Genomic DNA, 14,453 nt, shown 5'->3' with positions numbered 1-14,453 from the left:
TAGGGCTTGTCACGGGCTGGGGGAGGTAGGATGTGGGGTGTGCTATTTATACAAGCTTTTACTTTGAGGAAGGCAATAGTCTGATACCAGTGGTGTTGGTCTCACAACATAGTGAATGCACTTAATGCTCCTTAAAATTGCACAATTTAAAATGGGAAAAGGCTAAACTTTATTCTTATAAACTTAAAACAAAAATAGAATATACTATAATAGAAAAGAAAAACATCTGACTCCATAGAAGTTCTGTTATTTTGGCTTTAACCCTGTGCCCTGTTTTCTAGGCTTAGTCTTACTAGCTCGGCACATATTGTAAAATAATGTTGCCTTTAGCCTGAAATATACAGGAGAGCCTATTTTCAAGAGTCAGATCTTTAAAGATATTAACACTTTTGCACTTATATAAAGACAACAAGTTGCAGAATAGAAAATATCTTTTGTTTTGTTAGAGGTTTTACAGAGGCACTATGACCTGGTCTACGTAGACAGCTGCAGACCAAGATAATGGCAGACTAATATCTTGGAGAACCATCTTCCCCAAGTCAGACTTCAGGCTCCTTTTCTAGTAAATAGGGGAGGGGCTGTGGTTGGTTGTTGCAAACTTCTTGGTGTAGGATTTCTTTGTTCTTGGAATCCTTTGCAGCTGTCCACGTGGGTCAGATCATGGTGTTCCTGTAAAACCTGCAACAAAACAAACTTTTTCTATTCTGCAACTTGTTGTCTTTATAGGAGTGCAATAGTGTTAATATCCTTAAAGGTCAGAGTTTTGAGAATAGTCTCTCCTTTTTATTTCAGGCTAAAGGCAACATTGTTTTACAAAAGGTGCAGAGCAAGCAAGACTAAGCCTAGAAAACAGGGCAGAGGGTTAAAGGAAAAGGAACAGATCCAACATGGAGTCAGATTTGTTCTTCTCTGTTACAGTGCCTTTCGGTAAGAGCTAAAAGGATGATTCCTGGGAGGGTCCTCCACTGTCCCAGGCTGGAGTTCAGGCAGGATCCCTGCCAGATTCACCATGACTTCAGACCTGATCTCCCGCAGAGAAAGTGACAATTATTGAATTAAAATTAACTGTCAAAATCCCTTCAATTGCCTGTAAACTATACCACAGCAGGGGATGTCTCATTTGCCAGTCAACTGCCAGTCTCCCCTGATGCAAGGGACCAGCGTCGTGGCAAGCTCCATGGTGGCCTGGCCAGTGCACCTTCCTACTTTGCTCTCCATCCTTGGCTTCCTAACTTCAAAGCTTTAAAAGCTCCCGTCCCTCTTCCCTCTGGCCTGGTGTGAATGAACAAGGTCCCTGCACCCACCTGGGCTGAGGCCAGGCCACACACACAGCCCCATGCACACAGCCCACCATCTGCTGTCTACCCCTGCGCTCAAGTGCACCCTATGAACTCCCCCAACCCAAAGGTCCGTGTGCCCAGTGCCTCCGCCCTAGGGGTCCAGACCACCATCAGGACCATCAACCACCCAAGGCCCACAGGCCAGTGGCTGGCAGCCTGGGATCACCCTGACTCATTGGGTCAGTTGAAGCACAGGATGCGGGGATCAGGGTGCCAGGGCAGGAATTGGAACCACCTTCAGCCCAGCCTGCCTCGCCCTGTAGCCTCAGATATTAACTATGAAGGTGCACACTAGGCTGGATCCCCCACTGGTGGCAGTAGTCATCATTACTGGAGCCCAGAATTCCCCACCCCAACCACAGGGTGAGGGGTGAGGGAGTGAGCTCAGGGTAGGGGTGCACGAAGAGTGAAGGGGATCCCATGGTGATGGGGTACAGGTTGAGGGGTGTGGGGCCCACTCAGAGTGGAACTGACCTGGATGAGAGGTGAGGGGGACAATTTCAGGATGTTGGGGTCCTGTGGTGAGGCATGAGGGGTAAGCTTGTGGGTGTAGGGGCCATAGGTTAGGACCTAGCAGGTTGGAGTGTCAGGGCAGGGACCTCGGTGTGAGGAGAAGGGGCCCTGTCTTCAAGGTCTGGTGGGAGACTGGGCCTGGCCAGGGGTGGGAGGGTAGTAACAGGGAGGGGAAGGTGAGCAGGGGAAGTGGGGCTGGCGGGGTGTGGCCTGGCCCAGGGCAGTCATGGTTCTAGTTCAGTGCCAGGACTGAGACGGTGGCGGGGTGAACGCTCAGGATGGAGACCCGGCGGGACGAGCAGGAGGGGCCCCACCTGGCCCCTCCCACCCCAGTGGCCAGGGCCGGTAAAGCAGGAGACCCACCCGGGCAGTTTGCGCTGCGGGCGGGAGGAGGAGGGACGCGCAAGCGCAGACAGACAGACACGAGGACGCCGGAACCCACCCAGAACGCGTGGAAGCTGGCGGGAGCCGGTTGCTCCTGGACCAGTTCCTGGAAGAGGAACACGGCCTGGGGTCTGGGCCGCCGCTTGCCCTCGGTTCGGCTGCCGCTGCCGGGCAGTCAAGGGGGCGCTGGTGGGGGCGCCCTGGTCCGGGAGCCGGCGGGTGATGCCTGGGCTGTGTGGCTGGGGAGGGGCACAGGGAGGGGTTAGGACCCTGAGGCGGGTCCCAGCCGCCGCTGTGGTTCGTGGTAACCCCGCTCTTAGTAGTTCCTGAACCCCGCGTTTTTGCCGCCGCTTATACCCGGGTTTAGGAGCAGGTACAGCCCCAGGAGGTGGGAGGGCGCCGGACGACTCCGGAGCATCTCCGACTGGCCCTCAGACCATGGCCTGCTCCTGGGAGGCGGGTGCGGTGCGGGAGCGGGGCCTCGGATGGAATGGGGGCTGCCCCATGAGAGCCCCTGGATTTGTTCCCATCTTCCTAGCGGCCTGACCTTGGGGGCGGCCTCTAAAGACCCAGGTTCGTGGTACTGGGGTTACAGGTCAGGCTGCTCCTGCGAGGTGGGCGCGGTGCGATCAGTGTGCTGGGATGGCTGCAGCAGCAGCGGGAAATGGTTGCTACCCCCGCTCTCTCACAGGGCAGCCCCAATCCCACCATCGAAGCCGCTGCCTTTCCCTGACAGCACAGCGCCCTCCTCCCGGGAGCAGGCTGACCTGGGGACCGTGCCTGGAGCAGCAGAGGCCAAGGCCTGGACAGGCCGTGGGGGAGATGGGGGCAAATCGACCAGCTTGCCAGGTCACTGCCCATCTCCCTGCCGCTGCCCCAGGTTCGTGGACCACTTGTTTTCAAGTCAGTGGGTTCCTGAGAGGCAGGCGCGGTGCAGTCAGGAGGCGGGGGCTGCAGGGAGGGGTGCTGCCCCAGGGGGAGCAGGTGGACTTGCTCCCATCTCCCCCAGGGCCAGACCTGGGTACGGCCTCTGCTGCCCCAGGTTTGCAGGACACAAGTCATGTCAGCCTGTCCCTGGGAGGAGGGCTCAGGTTACTCGGGGCAGCCTCAGTGGCTGAGAAGGATTTTAGAAGTGGGCTCTAGCCCAGCATAACTAACTCTCCTTTCTTCTCTTGCTTCCTCAGTTGGTGGCTGTATCGGCTTTTTCATTATAGGCTATTGCTGGATAATGAACATAGGTTTCTGTGCTATACAGAAGAAACTTTATATAAAATCTATTTTATATATAGTGGCTAACATTTGTAAATCTAAAACTCCCAAATTTATCCCTTCCCATCCCCTTTCCCTGGTAACCTTAAGATTGTTTACTAAGTCTGCAAGTCTGTTTCTGCTTTGTAGATGAGTTCACAGTGTCTTTTTCTCTCTTTTTTTAGATTGCACATATGAGTAGTATCATTTGGTATTTTTCTGTTTCTGGCTGCTTTCACTTAGAATGACGATCTCTAGCTCCATCCATGTTGCTGCAAATGGTTTTATTTTGTCCTATTCATGGTAGAGTAATATTCCAGTCTATAAATATGCCACAACTTCTTTATCCAGTCATCTGTTGCTACATTTAGCTTGCCTCCATGTCTCGGCTATTGTATACAGTGATGCTATGAATACTGGGGTGCAGGTATCTTTTCACATTGGAGTTCCTTCCAGTTATATATCCAGAAGTGGGTTTGCTGGGTCATAGGATAAGTCTACTTTTAGTTTTTTGAGGTATTTCCATGCTTTCCATAATGACTACACCAAACTGGATTCCCACCAGGAGTGTAAGAGAGTACCCTTCCCTCTACAGCCTCTCCAGCATTTATCATTCATTAACTTCTGAGCGATTGCCATTCTGACTGCTGTGAGCTGATACCTCATTGTAGCTTTGATTTGTATTTCTCTTTTTATTAGTGTTATTGAGCATTATTTCATGTGCCTATTGGCCATTTGTGTCTTCATTGTAGAAATGCTTGTTTAGGTCTTCTGCCTATTTTTGGATTGAGTTGTTTGTTTTTTTGTTATTAAATTGTATGGGCTGTTTATATATTCTGAAAATTAAGCCTTTGTTAGTTGTATCATTTGCAAATATTTTCTCCCATTCGTAGGTTGTTGTTTTCTTTTACTTATGGTTGCCTTTGCTGTGAAGAAACTTAATGAGTTTAATTACGTCCCATTTGTTTATTTTTTTCTCTTATTTCCATTGCCTGGGTAGATTGCCCTAGGAGAACGTTGCTAAGATATATGTCAGATAATGTTTTCCCTATGTTTTCTTTTAGGAGATTTATCATGTCTTGTCCATCTGCATCTTAACCCTGTACTCTAGATCTGTGCTTCAGTTTTGAATTTTGAGCTTCTTAGAGAACACCTAATCTTAGCTCATATGTCAGATTCAACATGTCTAAAGCTGATTTCATAATCTGATTTCTTGCAGCGTCTCCACTTATTGAGTGGGATAATCATTCTTCTGGTCTTGAATACCCAAAGGCTTGGAATGGTTTTTGATTTATCTTTCTCTCACCACCCTCCACATTTTCTCAGCTTCTGGAACTGTATGTTTTTGGTTTCAAGTGTCTATTCTGATTGCTGATACTCTGATGAAGAGCTTTCATCCCTGATACGTGAATTTTTCCTTCTGTTGAATTCTTGGATATTCTCCCCCCCTTTCAGTCAACCTACAGTTTTGACCCTCCAACATCTAGAGTCAAGGAGGCAACCCTCACCAGGGGCTTTGTGTGCTTCCTGTCTGAGAGTTCCTTTACTGGCAGTAGAGTGTTCGTAGGAAGAGTTAGAAAGTTACCTGGGCTGAGAAGCCGAATTTGCCCGCAGCTGGGAATTGGCAGAAGAGTCAGTTATGGAAGGGAGGTTATAGGATTGTCTGGTAGCCGAGTTCTGGGAACCAAACCCTGGGGAACCTCAGCTTTTGTAGAGTATGTTCTGTAACAATAGGCTATTGGATAACTTTAACACTTGTTATGGGATGTAGAGTTGGGGAAAGATTTAAATGTGAAAGAAACTTAAAAAAGAATCTCCAAATATTTTAAAGAAGACAGTTCTCAGAATGAGAGCTTTTCTGGAAAAGACTAGTTCTTCACTTCACAGGGGAGGCACGGAGCAGGTGTAACTGCACTTATGGTAACTTAAAAGGTAATCCTCACCCTCCCACTTAGCTGTGTCTTGGTGTCCGTTCATCTCCCACATCTGTAGTTTTAGACATGATGTGTCATTTTCTGGTACTGCATTCTGCTTCTGAGTGAGAGACTGACACAAAGTCACATAGCGATTGAAAAATTGCGCAAAGGACTTTATTGTTAAAAATGTAGACCTGCGGCAGGGTGCTGCATTTGCAAGTGACTTTCGGTACAGAGAACACGGAAAAGAATGAAGTGTTATTTCTTTTTTTATTCCTTTAAGCCTTTGAATAGAAGGTTTTCTTTGCAGAGATTCTGGAGTACATCAGAAAAAGCAGGAACTAAAAATAGCTTTAAGAAAGCACCAGTATAGACGTTGCTTATAGTATGGTATCTGTCTTAAAGTTAATTCTTTAAAGCAGGAAGTTGTAACTCTCAATTTCTTAAGCAAATATAAACATTCTTGACTCTTAATGACATTCTTTGTGGGGTGAAGCTGCTTTTGCTTCAATTCTGAGCATTGAAAGGCCTTCTATGATACTTGTACCAGTACTCAATATTTTATTTTCACTCTGTTGTGAACTTGTTATTAAACTTGAAGCAAATATAAATATCATTAACTTGCTACATATGTAGAGATTCAGTGTTACATAATCAGAAAATTTGTGTACATCACACGTATCTACATAATTCCCCCCTTTCCAACTGTGTTCCTGATTAAAGGATGGTGGGAAATGGCATTATGGGGATATGTCTTACAGTACACAGTGTTTCCCCTGTTCCCTCTACCAGATCTGGATGTTCTTTCATCTTTCGGCTTCTAGACTTACTAGCTCTTTTTCTTAAGCCAGGTGTAACTCATCCCCCTGCACACACACACATGCATACACACACACACACACACACACACACACACATTTTGCTGTAGGGAGTAGCGTGCACCATCCCATTCTCCGACTCCAGCTCTGGACCCACCCACGGGAGGCAGTGTCTTGAAAGAATTCATTTGTAAGTTCCTTTTTAAAACTCGAGTGGTCGGGAAATAGGACTGATATCCAAACCTAGTAGGCAGGCCCTCAAGGATAACTTCTATGGTTAATGCCAGGTTATCTTATGTTTGAGTACCTGGGTTTCAAGTCTTCCTCTGCCACCTGTGTGACCCATGATTCCCACAGTTCTGTCTCCCGCTAGACTTTTTCTCTCCAACTCTGGACTCTTACAATCTTCTGCTGATTTGACATCTTCACTTGGAACTCTGATATCTTAAAACCAACATGTGTAAAAACTGAGCTCTTGGTCTTCCTACCCCCCAAACTGGTTCTTTCTGCAGCCTCCCCCATTCAGTTAGTGGCAACTTAATCCTTCCAGCTGCTTGGGTCAAAAATCTTGGAGTTATTCTGACTTTCACTGACATACCACATGAATTCTGTCAATAGATCTGGTTTAACACTGCCTTTAAAACATATCCAGAACCCAGACACTTCTCACCATGGCTCCTGCCTCCACTGCTGCTTCCCTGCCCTGAGCCACTGTCCTCTCCTCCTGCACAGCCCTTCTCAGAGGCTTCCCTCCTTTCATCTCTGAACCGTCTCGACTATTCTTACTTGGCAGTCAAGTGAGCCTTGAAAACCTATGTCAGATTGTGTCGTCCTTCTGCAGTGCCTCCCCATTTCACTCCGGGTAAAAGCCACAGTCCTTACAACGTCCTCGAAGACCGTACAGGATCTGCACTGACCCTTCTCCGCAGCTCCAGCCGTGCTTCCATTCTGGAACATGCGAGATGCGTGCTGGCCTTGGTGATGGTTATTCTGTCCACCTGGGACTTCTCACTTCCTAGTCCTAGTTCTAACCTCAGTCCTCAGTGTGGCCTGCTCTGGTATTTAATACATCACCCTCATCCCATACCCTCAACTCTCTTTACCTTGTCCTTTTCACTTTTTTCCATGGTTCCTCTTTCCTAACAGGCCACCTCCTCTGCTGCTCTGTTGTGTGAATTGTCATCTCCACCCCCCACCCCAGCTAGACTCCAACCAAGCTTCGTGAGGACAGGACTTTTGTTTTGTTTATTTACCCATTCCAAGTGCCTAGACTAGTCCTGGGTACATAGTAGGCAGTCAAAAGTTATTTGCTTAATAGATTAAAACACTATTTTAAAACTGAATCATCCTTTCAGGAACGGGTGAGGAAAGGAAGCTGCATGAAGGAAAATGGTGCAGTAAATAATGATATTTGCCTCTTTTTCTTTGTGTGATATATATATATGTGTTTTAGTCTTAATTTGGTATCCCAGGTTCTTAATAGCTGTATTAAGGTGTAATTTACAGGCCATAAAATTCACACATTATAACTGTACAAGTCAGCTATTTTAGCTATTTTTAGAGTTGTGCAACTGTGTCCTCAAAAAGTCCCCTTTTGTCCGTCCATATGCAGTTCGCCCTCCCCCCGGTGGCACCCTGATTTTATTTGTTTTTGTTTTTTTGGCAATCACATCTCAAAAGAATAATTTACACAGCAGTACTAATATAGCTTTGCACTTTTAGAAATGACACACTTAAATATGAAATCAACGGTCATTGCTGAATGTAGGCAGCAGTATCAGACATCAGTGAGAAGAATGGACTTGAGTGTCAGACTGGCTGCGTTCTTACCCAGCTCCACCATTTACCAAGTTACCCAAATTATTTTCTGCCCCAAGCTCTTTATCTGTTATATGGGGGTTATATAGCAGCTTACAGAGTTGTTGTGAGGATTAAGCAAACAGGGAAACAAAATTTACTATAGTGGCCAGCTTATGTTATTACCTAAGAAATAGCCTTGCAGGTAGAGAGCAAAATTCAAATCAGTTTCTAAAGTATGTGTAAAATATGATCCAGTTCCTTCCTGGTTTGTAAACACGTATGCCTACTGCAGAATGTAAAAGCAGACTAATGTCCAACAGAAAAGATCATTTCTCAGCATTTCTTTCAAAGGTAGTTGCAAAATCATTTTTACTAAATTTTCTGTGCCCATCTCTGACAGAGATTTGACACCAGGGAGGTAATTATCTATTTTTTTGTTAAAATCATGCTGACCATCAGAAAGTGTTTTGAATTATATTTTAGCCTTTATGTTCGGAAATACTGTGAGACATCTTCTAAATTAATGGGGGGAGGGGCATTCATTGTAGCTCTTGTAGCCTGATAAGCCTGCATTAAATTATCTGTTTTTAACTCTTCATTAAAGTAATTAATTAATTTTTTGCAGGGGGGTGGTAATTAAGTTTTTTTTTAGTTATTTTATTTTTAGAAGAAGTACTGGGGATTGAACCCAGGCCCTTGTGCACGCTAAGAATATGATCTTTCACTTGAGCTATACCCTCCCCCCTAAATTATCTTTAATAAGTCCTTTTTCTCTGTTTTGTTATTTTCTTTTATGTACAGATGCACAAAGCAGGGTCATCGGAAGCCTCTCAATTCCAAAGATGATAATAGTGAAAAACATTGCACAGTGACAGTGAACCCTTGGCATATGAAGAAAGATTGTAAAGTCCTGAATGAATTAAGAAGGTATTGTTACATTAACATACATGTAACCATGGCTCTCTTACCTTTATTTTTCAATTTATAATGAAGATACTCCCCACCCGTCAAGGTTGCTTTGTTTGATATAGGGAATATCTAAAGCCTTTCCTGCAAGTTTTTTAAATAAGTAAGAGCAGGTAATTTATCAGAAGTGGGAATGGTGTAATCTGCTCTGTCTAGTATGGTAGCCACCAGCCACATGTGGCTATTGTGAATTGAGATGTTCTATAAGTGGAAAATACGTAATAGATTTTCAAGACTTCGTACAGCAAAAATAATGTAAAATATTTGTTAATAAGTTTTAAAAGTGTTAATCACACTTTTGAAATGATAGTATATTGGATATTTTGGGATAAATATAATTATTACTGGAATTAATTTCACTTGTTCCTTTTTATTTTCTAAATGGGATTACTGGAAAATTGTGACTTGCACTATGTTTCTGTTGACAGTGCTGGCTTCTAAATTATTGCAAATAATATGAAAAGAAAACTTTGATTAAAAATTTTGTAATTGAGTAGTTGATTTACATCATATTAGTTTCAGGTGTACAACACAGAGGCTCAACATTTTTATAGATTATATTCCATTTAAAATCACCATAAAATAATGGCTATATTTCCCTGTGCTGTATGATACAGCCCTGTAACCTATCCGTTTTATACATAGTACTTTTTACCTCTCAATCCTCTATCCCCTTTCTGCCTCCCCTCTCCTCCTTCTCCCCATTGGTAACCAACCGTCTGTTCTGTGTACCTGTGAGTCTATTTCTGTTTTATTATTGTCATTAATTAGTTTTAATTTTTAGATATACGTATAAGTTAATACATAGAATATTTTTTTCTTTCTCTGACTTATTTCACTTAGCATAATACCCTGTAGATCCATCCATGTTATTGCAAATGGCATTATTTTATTTTTTATGGCTGAGCAGTATTCCACTGTGTGTTTGTGTTCATGTGTATATATGTGTGTGTATATGTGTGTATATATGTAAATATACATATATATATATAATATACCACAACTTCTTTATCCAGTCATCTGCCAGTGAACATTTGGGTTGTTTCAGTGTGTTAGCTATTGTAAATAGTGCTGCTGTGAACACTGGGGTGCATGTGTCTTTTTGAATTATATTTTTCTCCAGACATATACCCATGAATGGGATTGATGGATCACACGGAAGTATATTTTCAGTTTTTTAAGGAAACTCTATACTGTCCTCCATAGTGGCTGCAACATTAACATTCCCACCTACCAAGTAGGAGGGTTCCTTTTTCTCTTAAAAGGTCAAAAATTCCTACATTTATATACTTTCCTTACAGTTTAGGACACAATTTGGCAAAAGCCAGATAGAATTTAATAGGAGTAAATACAGTATTTTTTCAAATGTCCATGCATTATGGATAGATATGTTATTGATGAGTTGGTTCCCTATTTTTGTAGATGCAGAAGTTTTTATAGCTTCACAGACATTTCAGTCTTGCAGAAAGAAAAATGTCTTTGCATTTTGCTGAACTTGTCCGGGTGGCTTTATCGAATTTGGTCCAGGCCTGCAGAGGTGAATACACATCCGAACCTGAACCATTTGAATGTCTGCAAGATTTTAAGAGTCTAGAATGTCAGATCTGGACTATAACTCTGGTGAATGACATCAGTGAGTGGACTCAAGAAAACTCCATTTGAGTGCAAAGCCGTTCATAAGCCAAAAAAGGCTTTGAAATTGTGGCAAAGCCAGAGACTTTTGTGCACCACATATGGCCACAAACCCATGGGGACAACCACAGGCCTTCTGGAGTGCCAAGGGAATTCCATGTGAGGAGTCCAGCACTCACAGGAATCCAACAAGTCCCTGCCAGCCAGAGCACCTTCATTGCTACTGTGGTATTTTGAGCAAGTGTCTTTTCTTCAGGTTCAAATTGGTTTGTTGTTTTTTTTTTTATATAAAAGAAAATCAAACAACTTCTTGTTCCCTTGGTGAAAGTAAAAGCCTAACATTTTCTGATTTCTTTTGACAGAGAAAACTTGAGCCTATGAATCTAAACTCATCTGTGATGGTCTGCAGCTGGGAGCAAGCAGATCAGTGTCAGTCCCTTTGCAGCCGTTGGCTGGGAGCCTGCATGTTCCCTGGAATGATATTTGAAACATATCACCCTCGCCGTGCCTTCGCTCTGGACTGGGAGGCGAGTCAGTCAGAATCTGCATTATGGAATGTATGTTTCAGATCCAAAGCTAGGAGATCTTTTTTAATAGCCAGAGAATGTAGTCATAAATATATCTATTAATGTATTTATGCAAGAATAATTTTAAAGTTTTTTTATTATAAAAATTTCCCCCAAAATTGAAAATGAAAGAACATTGGAATTAAAATCCAATGGAATTAAAAACAGTGGAATTAAAAATCATCTGTACCTTAGTTATACATAAAGAATCTTAAAATCCTTCTAAACATTTTTTTTGTTCAAATGTAGATATTTTTCCCTTCCAAAAATGAAAATTATTATTTCACATTTTTTTCTTTTTCCTTTTATTATATATTCCATATCAATAAATATAATTCTTTTAAATCCCTTTTAATGGCTGTTTAACATTATATTGAACAGATATGTAAATAGTCCTAGGTTTAAGAAATTTAAAAATTTGTCATTACAATGCCCCTGCAAAGAATTTTTTCGTGTTTCTATTTTTAGTTACTAATTTGGACTAAAAGTTAACAAGTTTACTTTTCTTCATCTAAAACATTGGTTATTTTATGAACGAATTGTAAGGATTTTAAATAACTTTTCAGTAATTTCAACAAAGAAATTAACTTTAAGGCAAAAATGTATGATGGTTTGCAAATCTATTTTTATTATATCTTCACTTTTACCAGTGTCATATCTGTGTGTGTTTGCACAAGTGCTTTAACTACCAGCAATGTAAGAAAAATCTGTGTACTAAAAATGTGAAAATAGTTTCCTGGTTTGTGTTTTCATTCTCCCAATATAGGTTTTGGATGACAAGCTTGTATTTGCAAAAGTACACACCCTGTGGGAGGTGCTCTGTACATAAGCTGAGATACTGTACATAAAATTGCCTCTGAATCCCAATCATCTGAAAACCCTGTCCTCAGCCTTTGATACCTTCAGCTGTTTTATGAAAGTCCTCCAAGTGGATGAAAGTGTCAACAACCGGAACAAGAGTTTTTCATTGCCCTATTTGAGAAGAGCTGCATGAACGACTTTTATATTCAGGATAGAGATACATTCATCAATCCAACCACCAGGAGCCGCACTGTAAGTCTAAACCGAGTTTAGCTGCTGTCTTGGGGGTGATTTAGAACCTGCTGTTGAATTATAAGTGATTTGGTTTTGTTGGTTTGGTTTGGTTTTTAAAAGCTGCCCATAAAAAGGAAAAAAGAGAAAGAAAAGAAATATGCCTGCAGATTCCTGTTAGGATAGTAAACAGTGGCTGGTTATTTACCCTGTATAAACCACATGCTCTCTTAGAATCTATTTAGGTTTACTTCATCCTTTCTCAGATCAAGTATCAAGTAAGGGACAGTTTTAAAAAAAAATTCAGGATTAACAGGCTTGTGAGCTCCGGGATCTGCAAGGCAGCTTTCCCTTCCCATGGTGTAAGTCAAATGGCAGAAATGAAATAAAGCACTTCATGTATCCTCCGGTGTTAACAGGAAAAGGTGAGTCTTCTTGACCTTGTTTCTTCCTGGGTAAAATGAAGATAATATGTCAGGAGTCAACAAGCCCATTTAGGGCAGGAACCATGTTGTCTTGTTCACTGCTGAATCCCAGGCAACAGGAAGGCTGAGTTTAACAAGTGAGTGAATGAATGAACTGTAGTTCTCCCAGAGTTACCATGTGGGGCAGTGTGGATTAGCAGCTAAGAGCATAGACTCGAGAGGTGAGGGTACAGCTCAAGTGATGGGGCGCATGCTTAGCACGCATAAAGTCCTGGGTTCAGCCCCCAACACCTCCTCTAAAGTAGACAAATAACCCTAATTACCTCCCCACCCCCCACCAGAATTGCCTTATTATCTCACTGCCACCAAAAAAAAAAAAAAAAAAAGGTAGAAGTGGCCAAGAGCGTAGACTCAGGCTGGAACACTTGTGCTGGCTTCTCACTGTCTACCTTGTAAAAGTCATTTAGCCTCTGTGTTTATCAAGTTCCTCATCAATAAAATGGGGAAAATAATAGTACCCACCTAGTAGAGATGCTATGGGGATTAATGAATCTTCTTGAATTTTAGAACAGCCCTGGCTAATAGTAAGTACTATGCATCTGCCAGCTCTTTTCATAATTACTGACAGATGTTATTATCAACCAAAGAAGTATTAGTTCTTTGTAAGGGAAATGCATGTTAGACCATTTCATTTATCATTTTCTGTAATTCAGGCTTTTTCCCTCTGAAATACCATTTTCTGTCTGTGCACTAGTAAATCACAGGGCTTTCCAAATTTCATCTGTCTGAGTTCTTGTCATGATGACAATACTGCAGAGTTTTGACATTTTTTAGGGACTCCATCTGAGATGACAGCAACCCCTCAAATTCAGAAGCACTTCTCTAACTGACAACATCTCGCATGAAATGAAGTTTGTAAAATGTAAGAGCTTCAGACGCTAAATGATGCCATAAATGCAAAGATGTTATATCTAAGCTCTTTAAATAAATCCTGTCATTGAAATAAAGGAAATACTATATTATAGCGCTCTATGACTTTGTTACCTTGCTATCCGTTTATCTGACTCTCTAAGACAAAAGAAAGCAAAGACTGAGATTGATCATTACTACTGTGTGGTACACGTATTTGTGGATGAAGACCATACTGAAATGCACTGTCTAAGATATTAAAATGGACACTAAACAGCTGCTTGATGCACATGCATGAACAGAACAGGGAGCTGGTTGCAGGGAGCAGACACTGAGCTTCCTGGATCAGAGACTCAGCATAGCAGTCCAGCCCAGCAGTCCACATGTTTTATATTTATATCCCAGCAAAATTAGCAGTGAGAGTCTGAAATGAACTTTGGGGACACTTGCAAACAGCTGTCATGATTACTAATGTGGGACACCAGGATTCTACAGTGTTTAGTTGGCATCTGCACACAACCATTTCTTTTCCACTAAAGCCTGTTGTAATTGCTGGTTCCACATCCAGGCTGAGGAATCATCTCATGTGGTGTTTGGGAGGGAGGTAAGTGGAGTCAGGACCCATGCTAAGGCTGGGTGGGTAATAATCTAGTTCTAGTACAGGAGAAAGGAAAGTAGGTCAGGTGGGAAGGAGAATGACTGGATTTAAATTTTGTTTCTTGAGTAAGCTAAATATATAACATCATGTCAAGTTTCTTTATTGTTTATATTCCATGTGCTGTCACCGAATAACTACTGAATTGTGGGGACAAAAAAGCCTGGGTTTTGGAATTGACCCTGCCCCTAAACAGCCAGACTCCAGGTTCCTCTGGGTGTCCAAGGAGGGGGCTGCTGCCTCCACTGA

Source organism: Camelus bactrianus, chromosome 33, assembly GCF_048773025.1.
Source record: "Camelus bactrianus isolate YW-2024 breed Bactrian camel chromosome 33, ASM4877302v1, whole genome shotgun sequence".
Lineage (NCBI taxonomy): Eukaryota > Metazoa > Chordata > Mammalia > Artiodactyla > Camelidae > Camelus > Camelus bactrianus.
This window is presented reverse-complemented; position numbering follows the sequence as displayed.